Genomic DNA, 13,887 nt, shown 5'->3' with positions numbered 1-13,887 from the left:
GCTGTAAGTGTAAGTATGCCTGTTGTGAGGGGTATCTTTTGCACCTGTTATAGGACAGGTGTCAGTGCTCTCTGATGATAACTAGAAGCAATGCAAGTGTAGACATAGGGACCGTGTGCACTGCAAGATATGTGCAACTCAGCTTATGGGCAAAACTATGCATCTCTTCAGTGCATGCAGTTCAGGAGCAACATAGTTCAGTGCTGATGGTATGGCGGTACGGGGCGGTGCAGCATACCGGTAAGAAATTCCCAGCCGGTATGCTGTACCGCCGGACCGTTCACCATACCTGCAGCCCGCTGCTGTGTGAGGGGAGGAGAGCGCAGCGCCTCTCCTGCCCCTTAATGCTCTGTGATGTCCGGTCTCTGGTGGCAGCAGGGTAAATCTCAATGAGGGGCCGGTTTGTTAGCCAATCAGAGCTGTCGGACCGGCAGCCACGGCTCTTGATTAGCTGCTGATCCATGAGCTCTGATTGGCTAACAAACTGACGCCTCATTTGAGATACCCGCTGCCGGAGACCGGACTTCACGAGCATTGAGGTGCAGGAGAGGTGCCTGCTGCCCTCTCCTGCCCTCACACAGCAGAAGCAGAGGCAGCGGTGAGCAGCGGGGGGGGACTCAGGGGCAATGTGTATCTGGCACTGTGGGGTAATATGTATCTGGCACTCGGGGGCAATGTGTATCTGGCACTGTGGGGTAACATGTATCTGCCATTCTGGGACAATGTGTATCTGGCACTGTGGGGTAATATGTATCTGGTACTCGGGGGCAATGTGTATCTGGCACTCTGGGGCAATATGTATCTGGCACTTTGGTCCAATGTGTATCTGCTACTGTGGGGGCATATATGGCACTGCTGGGGGCATTTGTGCATCTGACACCGTGGGGGCATATCAGGCACTGTAGGAGCATATCTGGCACCGTGGGGCCATATCTGACACTGTGGGGGCATATGTGTATCTGCACCATTGGGGTCATATGTGTATCTGGCCCCCCATATTTGTATCACGCTGCCATTTTCATTGGTCACGCCCCATGTGGCATTTGGCTACACCCATTTTTTGGTGCACACAGTACCTCTAAGACATTTTTTCTGCTTGCGCCACTAGTCTAATTCCCTTCCACATCTGCCCTAACGTGTCTAAGTAACTGAAAGTTACTGTACTACTGTAATTTATATTTCATTTCACACCATCAAAGCAAAATGAAGGGGACTAATTACATTTTATGCACAATGCCACTTAGAAAGTCCAGGGTTTTCAATAATTCTACTTAAAAAACATTGATGGTGAACCGAGATTCCATTGTGTTTTAACATCTGTATTGATGGCCGATTCCCATCAGTTTTGCCTTTAGTAAATCGTATCGCAAAACCACCCAAAGACTTGCCCATGTGAAAGGCCCATTTTTGTTTTTTGTTGGGTTTACCTAGGCTTCAAAACTGGTGCTCATTGTAAGTGGGTTTTAAATTACTGTCAAAACTGATGCTTGGTAAATACTGTTACCAGTGGTGCAAGTAGAAAAAATGTCTTACGGGTACTGCAAAAAAAATGGGTGTGGCCAAATGCCACATGGGGCGTGGCCAATGAAAATGGGGGCGTGATACACATATGGGGGAGGGGCAGATACACGTATGACCCCAATAGTGTCAGATACACGTTGCCCCACAGTGCCAGATATACATTGCCCCACAGTGCCAGATACACATAACCCCACAGTGCCAGATACACATTGCCCCACAGTGCCAGATACACAAATGTCCTCAGAGTGCCAGATACACAAATGTCCCCAGAGTGTCAGATACACATTGCCTCACAGTGCCAGATACACAAATGTCCCCAGAGTGTCAGATACACATTGCCTCACAGTGCCAGATACACATTGCCCCACAGTGCCAGATGCACATTGCCCCACAGTGCCAGATACACATTGCCCCACAGTGCCAGATACACTTTGCCGCACAGTGCCAGATACACAAATGTCCCCAGAGTGCCAGATACACATTGCCCCACCGTGCCAGATACACATTGCCCCACAGTGACAGATACATAAATGCCCCCAGAGTGCCATACACTGCCTCACAGTGTCAAATACACATTGCCCCACAGTGCCAGATACACAAATGCCCCCACTGTGTCAGATATACATTGCCCCCCGTGCCAGATACAGAAATGCCCCTACAGTGCCAGATATGCCCCCAGTGCCAGATATCACCCAGTGCCAGGTATACATGCCCCCCTGTGCCAGATATCCCCCAGTGCCAGGTATATATGCCCCCCTGTGCCAGATATGCCCCCAGTGCCAGATATCCCCCAGTGCCAGGTATACATGCCCCCCCAGTGCCAGATATCCCCCAGTGCCAGGTATAACATGCCCCCCCAGTGCCAGATATCCCCCAGTGCCAGGTATACATGCCCCCCTGTGCCAGATATCCCCCAGTGCCAGGTATATATGCCCCCCTGTGCCAGATATGCCCCCAGTGCCAGGTATACATGCCCCCCTGTGCCAGATATCCCCCAGTGCCAGGTATATATACCCCCCCTGTGCCAGATATGCCCTCAGTGCCAGATATCCCCCAGTGCCAGGTATAACATGCCCCCCCAGTGCCAGATATCCCCCAGTGCCAGGTATAACATGCCCCCCCAGTGCCAGATATCCCCCAGTGCCAGGTATAACATGCCCCCTGTGCCAGATATCCCCCAGTGCCAGGTATACATGCCCCCCCAGTGCCAGGTATAACATGCCCCCCCCCCAGTGCCAGGTAAACATGCCCCCCTCCCCTACTCACCGCTGCCATCGCCGTCCTGTCTGTCATGTGAGTGAAGGAAAGCGCAGCCTGCGCCTCTCGTTCCCCTCAGTCTCCGGCGGGTGTCTCAGTTTAATTAAGCGCCGATCCGTGAGCCAATCAGAGCTTGCGGGTGCGAGCTCTGATTGGCTCATGGATCGGCGCTGAAGTAAACTGAGACACCCACCGGAGACTGAGGGGAAGGAGAGGCGCAGGCTGCGCTCTCCTTCCCTCACATCAGCAGCAGTACGGCGTGTGCAGCGGGGACGGCGGGTGCGGCGTGGAGCAGGGGAGGGAGGGAGGGATGGAAGAGGAGCGGCGGCCCGTCGGTGTGGGTACGGCGTACCCACGGCTAAATTCTTACGGGTACGCCGTACCCACCCGTACCCGCCCACTTGCACCACTGACTGTTACATGCAGTGACGTGCATTGAGTTGAATGGCTGGGGAGGCACACATGGGTATGGGTCTGAATGCTGGGGGAGCCTGTCTCATCCCTTACTCACTGTAACTCTCCCCTCACTATACTAAGCTACAGCGTTCATTGAATCTCCTACCTGTGCCTTCTCTTGCTGCTGCTGACTGAGCTCCGACTACAGTGCACTTCCTGAACACATGACCCATCCAAGTGTCCATCAGTGCACAAGGCCTGACCTGATCTCACACTAGAGACATGCCTGTATTGACTCCCTTTCTGTGCAGCGTTACTGCCCATGGTGTGGCCCCGCCCCCAGCTCTGCAAAGCAGTGTCTGACTGTAGAACCGAGGCAGAGCTGTTGCTACCTTATCTCTCATCTCCCGGCAGCCCCAGGGATTGCAACAAAGTTGGTGAGTGTTAGCAATAAAAAGGATTACAATAGAGAAAGAATGCGTTTATGTTATAAATATCTTCTTTGTATTATTCTACCCCAACTGAAGGTCCCTGGTTACTTGAAACACTGAACAGCCTTCAATGCCTATCTGTTTCGAATTGAAGCCCAAACTGACGCTTAGTAAATTTACTCCCACGACTAGTTTGGTTACAGTTGCTGAACTAGAGGTGTCACTTACAATTTGGAACTGTATTGGATACCACTCAGAACAACTTTCATCAGTGGATGAATGGATGCACACACACACACACACACACACACACACACACACACACACACACACACATACAGTATGCACCTTGCGCGTGACTGCAAGTGGGGTTCACCAGGAGGGTAGAGCAGGAGCAAGGTGCAGGCCTTGGCAAAGGGGAGAGGAGGTGGTGATGCAGGCAGCTGTATCACCTTAGTGGGATTCCTCATGCAGTGACATAGATGACTGCCTCATTGATGGGGGCTATTGCTATAGAACGATACATAAGCACCAGTGTCATGTTGGCACCCAAGTCCAAAAAATTGTGGCTTTCCCACGATGCAAATACCTAGGAACAGGAGACAAGAGTGGTCACAAGTCACAAGGCTACAAATACAGTTGTAAAGAGAGATACTATAGACTAGAGTCAGCCACAGTGTTAAGTAAAAGAGGGGGTGACTCAAATGTCAAGGCCCCCGCTGTGAAGCGACCTATATTATTTAGAGAAAGGGGAGCATTGTTATAAGCAACAAGGCTACATAGAAATGTAATTAAGAGCAGGAGGAGTGCCCATCATACAAAGGACTGGAGATCACCTGGAGGGAACCTAAATCTACCCATTAAGAGAGGGTGAGGGCCTTCATCTATGTGTATAGCAGAGTAGAGCCCTCTTGAAAATACTATAATTGTGGTAACTGCAGTCTGGCAGCCATTGCTAGGAAGTGTCTGATGGAAGGGAGGAGGTTCTTACGGATAGGGGGAAGGCATTGTTAGGCAATATGGCTGTTCAGAAGGGAAGGAACCCTTGGACAGATGGCAAAAGCTTCTGTGTATGGAGGAGAGAAGTACCTTATAGATGGGGTAGCAAGTCCTATAACCATACGGTTGAAGGGGAGAGTCTCTGGATATTGACATGGTATGTATGTATGTATGCAACAGCCTAGAGTACCCTACTTAAAGGATGGAGTGTGAATTCTCTTCATGAATTGGATTCATTAAGGCTGTGGCTGAGAGAAAGCTGGAGATCACCACTGCATTGTTCAGCATTCCAGGATCTGAACTGCAGATGCGAAGCATTTCCAAACTTAGGGCATAACTCAGACCTGATCGCTAGGGTGCATTTTTTGCATGCCTGCGATCAGGTAGTCACCGCCTACAGGGGGAGGGGGAAATTGCTGTGCAGGGGTGCAATCGCATGTGCAGGAGAGCTGCACAAACAGAAGTTGTGCTGTCTGCACAGACCAGGACTTACTCTTCCAGTGCGATGATCGGGGCCTGAGCTGACGTCAGAAACCCTTCCTTCAAACGCCTGGTCCCTCCTACGTTTCTCTGGACACGCCTTAAAAACGGTCAGTTGCCACCCACAAATGGCGTCTTCCTATCAGTCACCTTGCGATCGCTTGTGCGATTGCTTTTCTCGCACCATCCCGTCGCTGCCCGGCGATCCCCATCGCTGTGGACCGACCAACTGCATGCACAGTTTAGACCTGATCGCAGGCTGTACGAAAATGCAGCCTAGTGATCAGGTCTGAATTAGTCCCTTATTTTCTTTCCTAATACCCACCACCACCAGCATAACGCAAGGTAAAACCTAGCTCTCGGTGCTAGGTGATTGTCTAATGTTTACTGACACTAGCAATCATTTCTCACTCCTGTGATTCTCTGTTTATCAGTTCTGGCTAATGTTCCTTGAATACTCTCTCTGACTGTACCAGTCCTCTGCTACAGAAATTAACTGATCCCTTGCAGCCAATTCAGTTAGTAGTTAGTAGGACATTCGGGGTCATTCCGAGTTGATCGCTAGCTGAAAATGTTCGCTGCTCTGCGATTAAGTAAAAAACTGGCACTTCTGCGCATGCGTATGCGGCACAGTGCGCACACGCAACGTACTTTCACAACGGCCAATGTATTATTACACAAGGTCTAGCGAAGCTTTTCAGTTGCAAAGACCGCCGCAGAGTGATTGACATGGAGTGGGCGTTTCTGGGTGTCAACTGCCCGTTTTCAGGGAGTGCTTGAAAAAACGCAGGCATGCCAAGAAAAACGCAGGCGTGGCTGACCGAACGCAGGGCGTGTTTGTGATGTCAAATCCGGAACTGAATGGTCTGAAGAGATCGCAAGCGCTGAGTAGATCTGGAACTACTCCAAAACTGCACAATTTTCTTTTGTAGCCGCTCTGCGATCCTTTCGTTTGCACTTCTGCTAAGCTAAAATACACTCCCAGAGGGCGGGGGCTTAGCGTTTGCACGACTGCTAAAAACTGCTAGCGAGCGATCAACTCGGAATGACCCCCATTGTGCAATATTTTACCAAATAAAATTGGAAACCTTTGTGCAATTCAATTAAAAATAGCATCTTATGGGTTAAATCATGCCATGTGTGAGCTGTGTATAGAGCATTTTGCACTTGAGAAATATTTTCACCCACAAATCTGCGTTCCCCTGTCAATTAGATTTTCATAAGAAACCCTTGAGAGTGTAAATGAGGCTTGTTTAGATTAAGTACCACTGTTGTGGATGTGGTGATATCCATTTTGGTTTTGTCAGAGGCTACAATTTGCTCTGGTGCTCTTCTAATTGGTGTTCATTCTATCTCTCACATTGAATTGCAAGCTGCTTCAGTACTGCGGCATGTCGGTTTATTTAATGCACTATTTTTTAGTTATGGTTTGAATTGTTAATCTTTATTGTTACGTTTGCTGACATTTATATGTGTGTTACATTGTACATGAATGAGCATAGAGGAGATGACCATAACGTAATATGAAAGGATAGCTTGTTGGGGATGAGGGGGACTTATAGATACAGGTTGAGTATCCCTTATCCAAAATGCTTGGGACCAGAGGAATTTTGGATATCGGATTTTTCCGTATTTTGGAATAATTGCATACCATAATGAGATATCATGGTGATGGGACCTAAATCTAAGCACAGAATGCATTTATGTTACATATACACCTTATACACCCAGCCTGAAGGTAATTTTAGCCAATATTTTTAATAACTTTTTGCATTAAACAAAGTGTGTGTACAGTCACACAATTCATTTATGTTTCATATACACCTTATGCACACAGCCTGAAGGTCATTTAATACAATATTTTTAATAACTTTGAGTATTAAATAAAGTTTGTTTACACTGAGCCATCAAAAAACAAAGGTTTCACTATCTCAGTCTCACTCAAAAAAGTCCGTATTTCGGAATATTCCGTATTTCGGAATATTTGGATATGGGATACTCAACCTGTATTCAGTATGTCTTCAAGCACATGAGAGGCGGCGGTAGGTATGTCACTGTCCACCTACCTCCGCTCCGAGCACAGTGCAGAGGCTACAGAGGTTACTGTAGCGGTGCCTCCGGCTACCTGTCAGTCGAGCCGATAGAAAAATGTACTTGGTGAATGAAGCTGTGTAATTATTATTTCAGTGAAAATTCCCAATGGACAACAGGAGCAAGGATTGAGATAGTATCGCTTTGCTTCTAAAATACAGAGAATGTAAAGATTAAGCCAGCCAGGGTTGCACACTGCAGCTTTGGATGTCAGAGAAACATCTCCGGAGCTCAGGTTTGATGCAAGTATTTACAATAAAAATCTATGCATTATATAGGGCTCTGTTTTTTAATATAAAAAAAATATCAAAACACACATTAACGGCTAGAACAGTGTCATGTGAAAACAGTTGCTGCTGTGCCGGGGGGATGGTTGTATGACAGCAGCTATGGAGAAGGGGTCTGATGGTATATGTCAAACACAGGTTTTTTTATTATCTTTTCTCTTCTAGAGATAAGCAGAGAGTCAGGGTGGGCCCCAGGTCTACAAGCGGGTAGTAGTTGATTTACCGACGGACACAATACAGACGGTCATAATCCCGGCAGCCATTGCCCGACAGTCAAAATACCAACACGGTCAAAATACAGACATTCATTATACCAACATGTTGAAATGACGACATGTTCATTCTTTACCATCCCAGTGGACCTGGAGGGGGAATATAAAAGTGTGCCGAGCGCAACGAGGCACCGTGCCCAAAGCATTGTGAGTGCAGCGTGCCTACAAGCACCCTGTGTAAACTGCTATAATCCCGGTGGCTACTGAGTGAAGGTCCCACTTCAGTGCTCAGTGTTACAGTTTTATTATTTATTTGCAGTTTCTTATATAGCGCAGCATATTCCAATGCGCTTTACAATTAGAAACAACAGTGATAAGACAAACTGGGTAATAACAGACAGACATAGCAGTATACAATCTATAGGGATGGCATTTAAAGAACAGGCATCGCCCAGACTCTATGATGTTGCCTTCCTGTGGTGCAGGCAGAGACAAAGGAAGGTGCTAATTATCCTGCACTGAACTGAGGGGGCAAGGGCCTGTCCATGTACACAGCCAGGGGCCAGCCCCACATCCTGATTTTATGTGACATAGAAGAGAGCCTCAGCCAGTCAGGAGCCCTCTCCCATCTAGAGGAAAGAGAGAAGAGCCAATCACAGCCCCTGGTACACACCAGTGATGTGCGGTGGGGTGAGGCAGGTGAGGCAGAGCCTTACTTGTTATACCAACGTTTGTGCCAGAGTTTTGACTGTATAAAGTATATGAAAAATACAAAGAATATGTTTGAAATATCTTATTTGTATTATTCTAATCATTTTTATAGTTAAAACTCTGTAGTAAAAAGTCTATGGCAGGGGCCTATCTTTTCCGCACATCTCTGATCAAAACTCACCAAATTTCCAGGAGTTTATACTGCTGCACCTGTGTATAATGCCCACATGAACCCATTGGCTCATATATTGTGTGTAAATCTGGCTCTGGTACTAGTCAGTGCCTCCTGAGCCATTTACCTCACCGCACGTCCCTGGTACACACTGATCTGCACAAGTCACAGCGGCAGAGTGGGCCGGCCGATGACATAGTGACAGTAATGTCAGTATTGTGTATTTTGTGGGATCAGGCGACATATCGTCTGGTGTGTACCCAGCTTTAATTTAGGATAAGGCTCTGCACGGCAGTGTTGTGTTTCATTACAGGGTTCTGTGGGAGAGTGAGCGGATGGCGTGGCAAGAGTAACCCCTGTAATAACTTTTGTGTTTGTACTATCTCTTTCCTGTCTGTCTTATCTTCTGAACGGGCCTTGCAAGGTCAAGTTCCTATATAGTGTGTACAGCAGTCATACTGTAGGTGAAATTCGGGATCTGAGGCCAAAAGTGCCAGTGATGATTTCCACTAAAACCCGAAATGCCTGTTTTTGCATTGCATCGGTAGGGTATTGTGATCGACTGTATGGTAGGATGACACACATTGACCATCTTCCTAGACTGGCCAGATTGTGTTCTGTTACTCATCGTTCTGGATTCATCTATTCAGGATGTCCTCTTAGGAATAGAGGTGAGAGCACCTGAGTGGGACCCCTCTGGCCACCCACTTACAAATTCACAAAGGCTGTAATAAAGAAGAAGCCTCTGTCTGTAAGGGTAAAACAGGAGCCAGGGAGGTGGATCTTATCAGTTTAGATCTTTACTGAGAGGGAGAGATCGCCACCTATGTGAGCACTGATGAGCCCCCGTTTTCATGCTGGCAACAGTCGGGCCCAGTTGCTTAGCAGGCAGTTTCAGGAACTTGGCTACAACTCTATGTCCTGGGTCTGGGACCCCATAGCATGCACTGGCTGACAGACAGAGAGAAAGAGCAGAAGGGACCCGGGTCGAGAAATGTCACTGGCCGCCGATGCCAGAGCCAAGAAAATAAGGATGCCCACCAAGTCCTGTCCGCAGTGCGACCAACAAGTGAGGACCCCCAGTGGTGACCACAGCCCGGGCACAGCTGCCTGTAGGGGCTGGGCATCGCATGGCACACCACCTGTCACCACACATCTTATTGGAGGGTTATGTATGAGTGCATGTCATTGCTACCTATCGCTGTGTAGGTACCAGCGGGGTGGCATGGCAGGGCTAATTTTCCAACTGCTGTTGCTGCTGATATTTACTATCTGTATTATTCACTGTCACTGTATTCATTCAGATGTGCTGGGGCTCATGAGGCCTGTGGTGATGGGGTCGATGAAATAGGTGTTGAAGGCATAGGCTGTGCTGTTTGTCACAGTGCATGGATTTTAAAGGGTTAACAAGATAAATGGGGGCTGTGCTGGTATGCCCCCCAACCCTTCACTCACTACTAAAGACTGAAGTCGGGCTGTGCGGTGCAGATAGGATAAGCAGCAGTCTGTCAGCAGGTAATGACTTGTACTGTGCCACGGTGGGATTCTGACGAGCTAAACCTGCAGTGCTGGGTAGAGGGTTTTTTTTTTCCATATGGGGGCCAATATGTGGGGGGGGGGTTTACCTCTCATTGCAAATGGGGGGTGGGAGGGGCGTTCAAGTCCTAGTTACGCCCCTGGTAAGGAAGTACTTTCCAAATAATCATCAACATGCTACAATGTGTGGAAAGAGTCTTTTCAGACACAAAGGGTGGAATTAAAATATTTGGGCCCTTGATCTCCTGTCTAAAGTGATGGGAGATTGCGGGGCGCCATTCATTTGTTTTTGTTTTTTAGCACTGCTATTGCACGCATAGAGGCCGGGTTTGGCCACATAAAGCGGCCAAACTCGACCAAAGTACTGGGCGCGATTGCAAAAAGTGCCATTTGGGCCCCCAGACGGGTCACTCTTTGCAGATTTTAGCTCACCACCCCGACAATTCTATAGATTGTAAGCTTAAGAACAGGGTCTTCCTACCTCTATGTCTGTCTGGTTTTGCCCAGTTTTGTTCTATTACTGTTCTAATTGTAAAGCGCAATGGAATATGCTGCGCTATATAAGAAACTGTGCATAAATAAATAATACAATTGAAGTTCCCAAACTGTGTGCCGTGGCTCCCTGGGGTGCCTCGGGACACTTGCAGGGGTTCCCTGGGTTGGTGGTGCAGGACCAATTCAAATTATTCATGGTCAATATAATAGGCAAAACCAGTGCTGGTGGCTGACAGTCATAAAATATGTGACCAAACAGAAGCAAATCTTGTCTCTCACCACACAACTGACCCTAAGGATGACATATAAACGCGATCTACTTAATGTAATATTTCTTTCTAAATTTCTCAATAAGAAATTTTTGGCCTAGGGGTGCCGTGAAAAAAATTCTGATATTCTAGGGAGCCGTGATTCAAAAAAGTTTGGAAACCACTGGAATAGCTCCATTTGGGTGCCATCTAGTGGCTGCCAGCGGGATAACATTTGAATCTCGCCTATAGTATAGTAATATACAGTTGTCATAGAAATATAGTAAGCGCACTAGTCATCTGTCGTGAGGCGGCATCTTCTGTAAGCCCTTTGTGAAATTTGATCTGTTATGCTTGCAAGTGGTCTCCTGTGCTCTGGATGTTATTAGACTTGGGGGAGATATATCAAATGTTGGAGAGTGATAAAGTGAAGAGAGATAAAGTAGCAATCAATCGACTCCTGTAATTTTACAGGCTGTGTTTGAAAAATGACAGGAGCTGATTAGTTGGTATCTCTTTCCACTTATCTCTCTCCGAACTTTGATAAATCTCCCCCATAGTTTGTACTGCTTTTTCCAGCTGTACTAGTTAAGTAAGATGTTCAGTACCAGTTTTGTCCTGTGAGCATGTGTTCTTCTCTCTTCTGTGATAATTGATTTTTACAAGCACTAGCTGTGAGATAATACTGAAATATATATATATATATTGATGCTGTATAGTACTTTTATGGGGGGGAATTTGGGACTTGAATATACAAAATTGAAACTCATACCTTGTATTTATATTTAATATTCTTTTATTATTTTTTTTGTTTCACAATACAAAATGACAAACAAACAATCAGTAAAAATATTATTATTGTATTAATCACAGTATTCATTGGGTGATTTTATGAAAAACAGTGCAAAGTAACCAACTGATAGAAAATTGGCCTGGAACACGAAGCAATCAGACTTATTTTCCCCAAAACTGTGCTAGAATAAAAAGGCAGGTTCTGATTGGTAGCTATGTTTAACAGCACCTTTTTGCAGTTACTGTGCAGCGGTTTATAATTGTCAATTAGTACGTGCTGTCCACCATATAACAAACTCAGACAGCTTAAAATTACCTTGATCAAATTCTCCAGATAGTTTTGAATCAACAACGGTAATGTAGATTCCAAGCTGAAATGACATTGCTTGCAATCATTGTTGCTATTAATAATAAAGGATATGAAGCGCCCAAGAGGTCACCGGTAGCTGTGAAGACGTGACAACCCTGTGTCTTGTAGCTATCACAGCAGGAAATTGGAGACCGACAAGTTAATTCAGCCAAACAGAGCTAATAATAGACTTACAGGAAACTTCAAAGGTTCAAGAAAATCAAAGCTGTGCAGAAAACAATGATAAATAGGTTACTTTTTTGGTACATACATAAATACTGCTCCATGCAGAAACCACCCAGTGACCCATGGCCCTAAAGGGCCATCTTCCAAACTCAACTAGACATGTTCTGACAATGCCATGCGTTCTCTTTGTTACATTGAGTTCTAACCAAAATGGATCCAAATGTCATGGTTATTTTTCCACATGACAGCCTCCAATGCTGTTTCCGATATGTGGGCCCTGACTAAAGCCCTTTGTAACAATGCAGGATTATTCCATTCAATCTCTTCTGTTTTTCTGCTTTGGACTAAATTCCTTTCTGTACAAAGAACAGACTGAGTGTAATACATTGCTGAATGGGTCTAGTAACTGCTATCGGTTTGGAAATATGCCCATCTCCAGCTTCACACTCATACTTAGAAGAATGGCTTTTGCAGTAAAGATTGGCAGTTTATTGAGTGCCCTCAAGTCACCACCTAACCCTAGGGCAGGGGCTTCCACCCTTTTTTTCTTGAAGTACGTTGTTAAGGAAGTGACTCTCTAAACGGAGAAAATCTCATTCTAAAAAACACTAAAACTAATAGAAATATCTTGAAATAAAAGTATGGTATTTCTATTGATTTTAGATTGCAATATTACTCACTATGACTATAACTGCAGGTGAGAGGCCCTGGTCTATTATTCTCCTCTGATAGTGTCCCTCAAATATTGACTATGGTCTCTATCCTTCTCATATTGTGTTCCTGATCCCTATTCTTCTCATATAATGTGTAACAAATTAACATCTATCCATGACCTCTTCATATCTAACAACATCAATCTGCTGGCTATAACAGAAACCTGGCTCACACAATCTGACACAGCCTCCCCTGCAGCACTGGCACATGGTGGTCTCCACTTTACACACACCTCCAGACCCGATAACCATAAAGGAGGAGGAGTTGGACTTTTACTTTCCCAATCTTTTGCATATACTGTTCTACCACAGGTTCCATCACTCACATTTACATCATTTGAAGTACATTCCATTAGGGATTACTCTCCTTTCTCTCTGCGTGTTGCAGCTATCTACCGCCCACCTGGGCATCCAAAACAATTTTTGGAAGATTTTTCTGCCTGGCTCCCTCACTTTCTATCCTCTGACATCTCCACCATTATCATGGGTGATTTCAATATTGCTATTGATTGTCCAAAATCTGCTGCGCATGCCTCCAAACTACTCTCTCTAACCTCCTCTCTTGGCCTCTCCCAATGGACTGACTCCTCTACTCATCAGGCGGGTCACTGCCTTGATCTAGTATTCACCAGACTATGCTCCATCTCTGAACTCACTAACACTCCTTTCCCCCTATCAGATCACAACCTTATCACCTGCATGCTTTCCTCTGTTAATTCAAACCCTGTGTTGCGGAAGTTCTCCAATCTTCCTCAAACTCGCAGAAATATTAACACAATTAATCTTCAAGAACTTTCCACTTCACTCCAACAACTGCTTTCACCTATTTCTGCATTCACCTCTCCTGAGATGGCTGTATCACACCTTAAGAAGACTCTAGAACTAGCCCTTGATGAAGTGGCTCCAGCTACCCATCACACTCCACGTAGGCCTAGATGTCAACCATGGCACTCCAAATCAACAAGACAACTACAAAAACTCACACGAAAACTTGAACGTCAGTGGCGTAAA

This window comes from Pseudophryne corroboree, chromosome 7, assembly GCF_028390025.1.
Source record: "Pseudophryne corroboree isolate aPseCor3 chromosome 7, aPseCor3.hap2, whole genome shotgun sequence".
Classification (NCBI taxonomy): Eukaryota; Metazoa; Chordata; class Amphibia; order Anura; family Myobatrachidae; genus Pseudophryne; species Pseudophryne corroboree.
The sequence above is the reverse complement of the archived record's forward strand: the minus strand, read 5'-3'. Positions refer to the sequence as shown.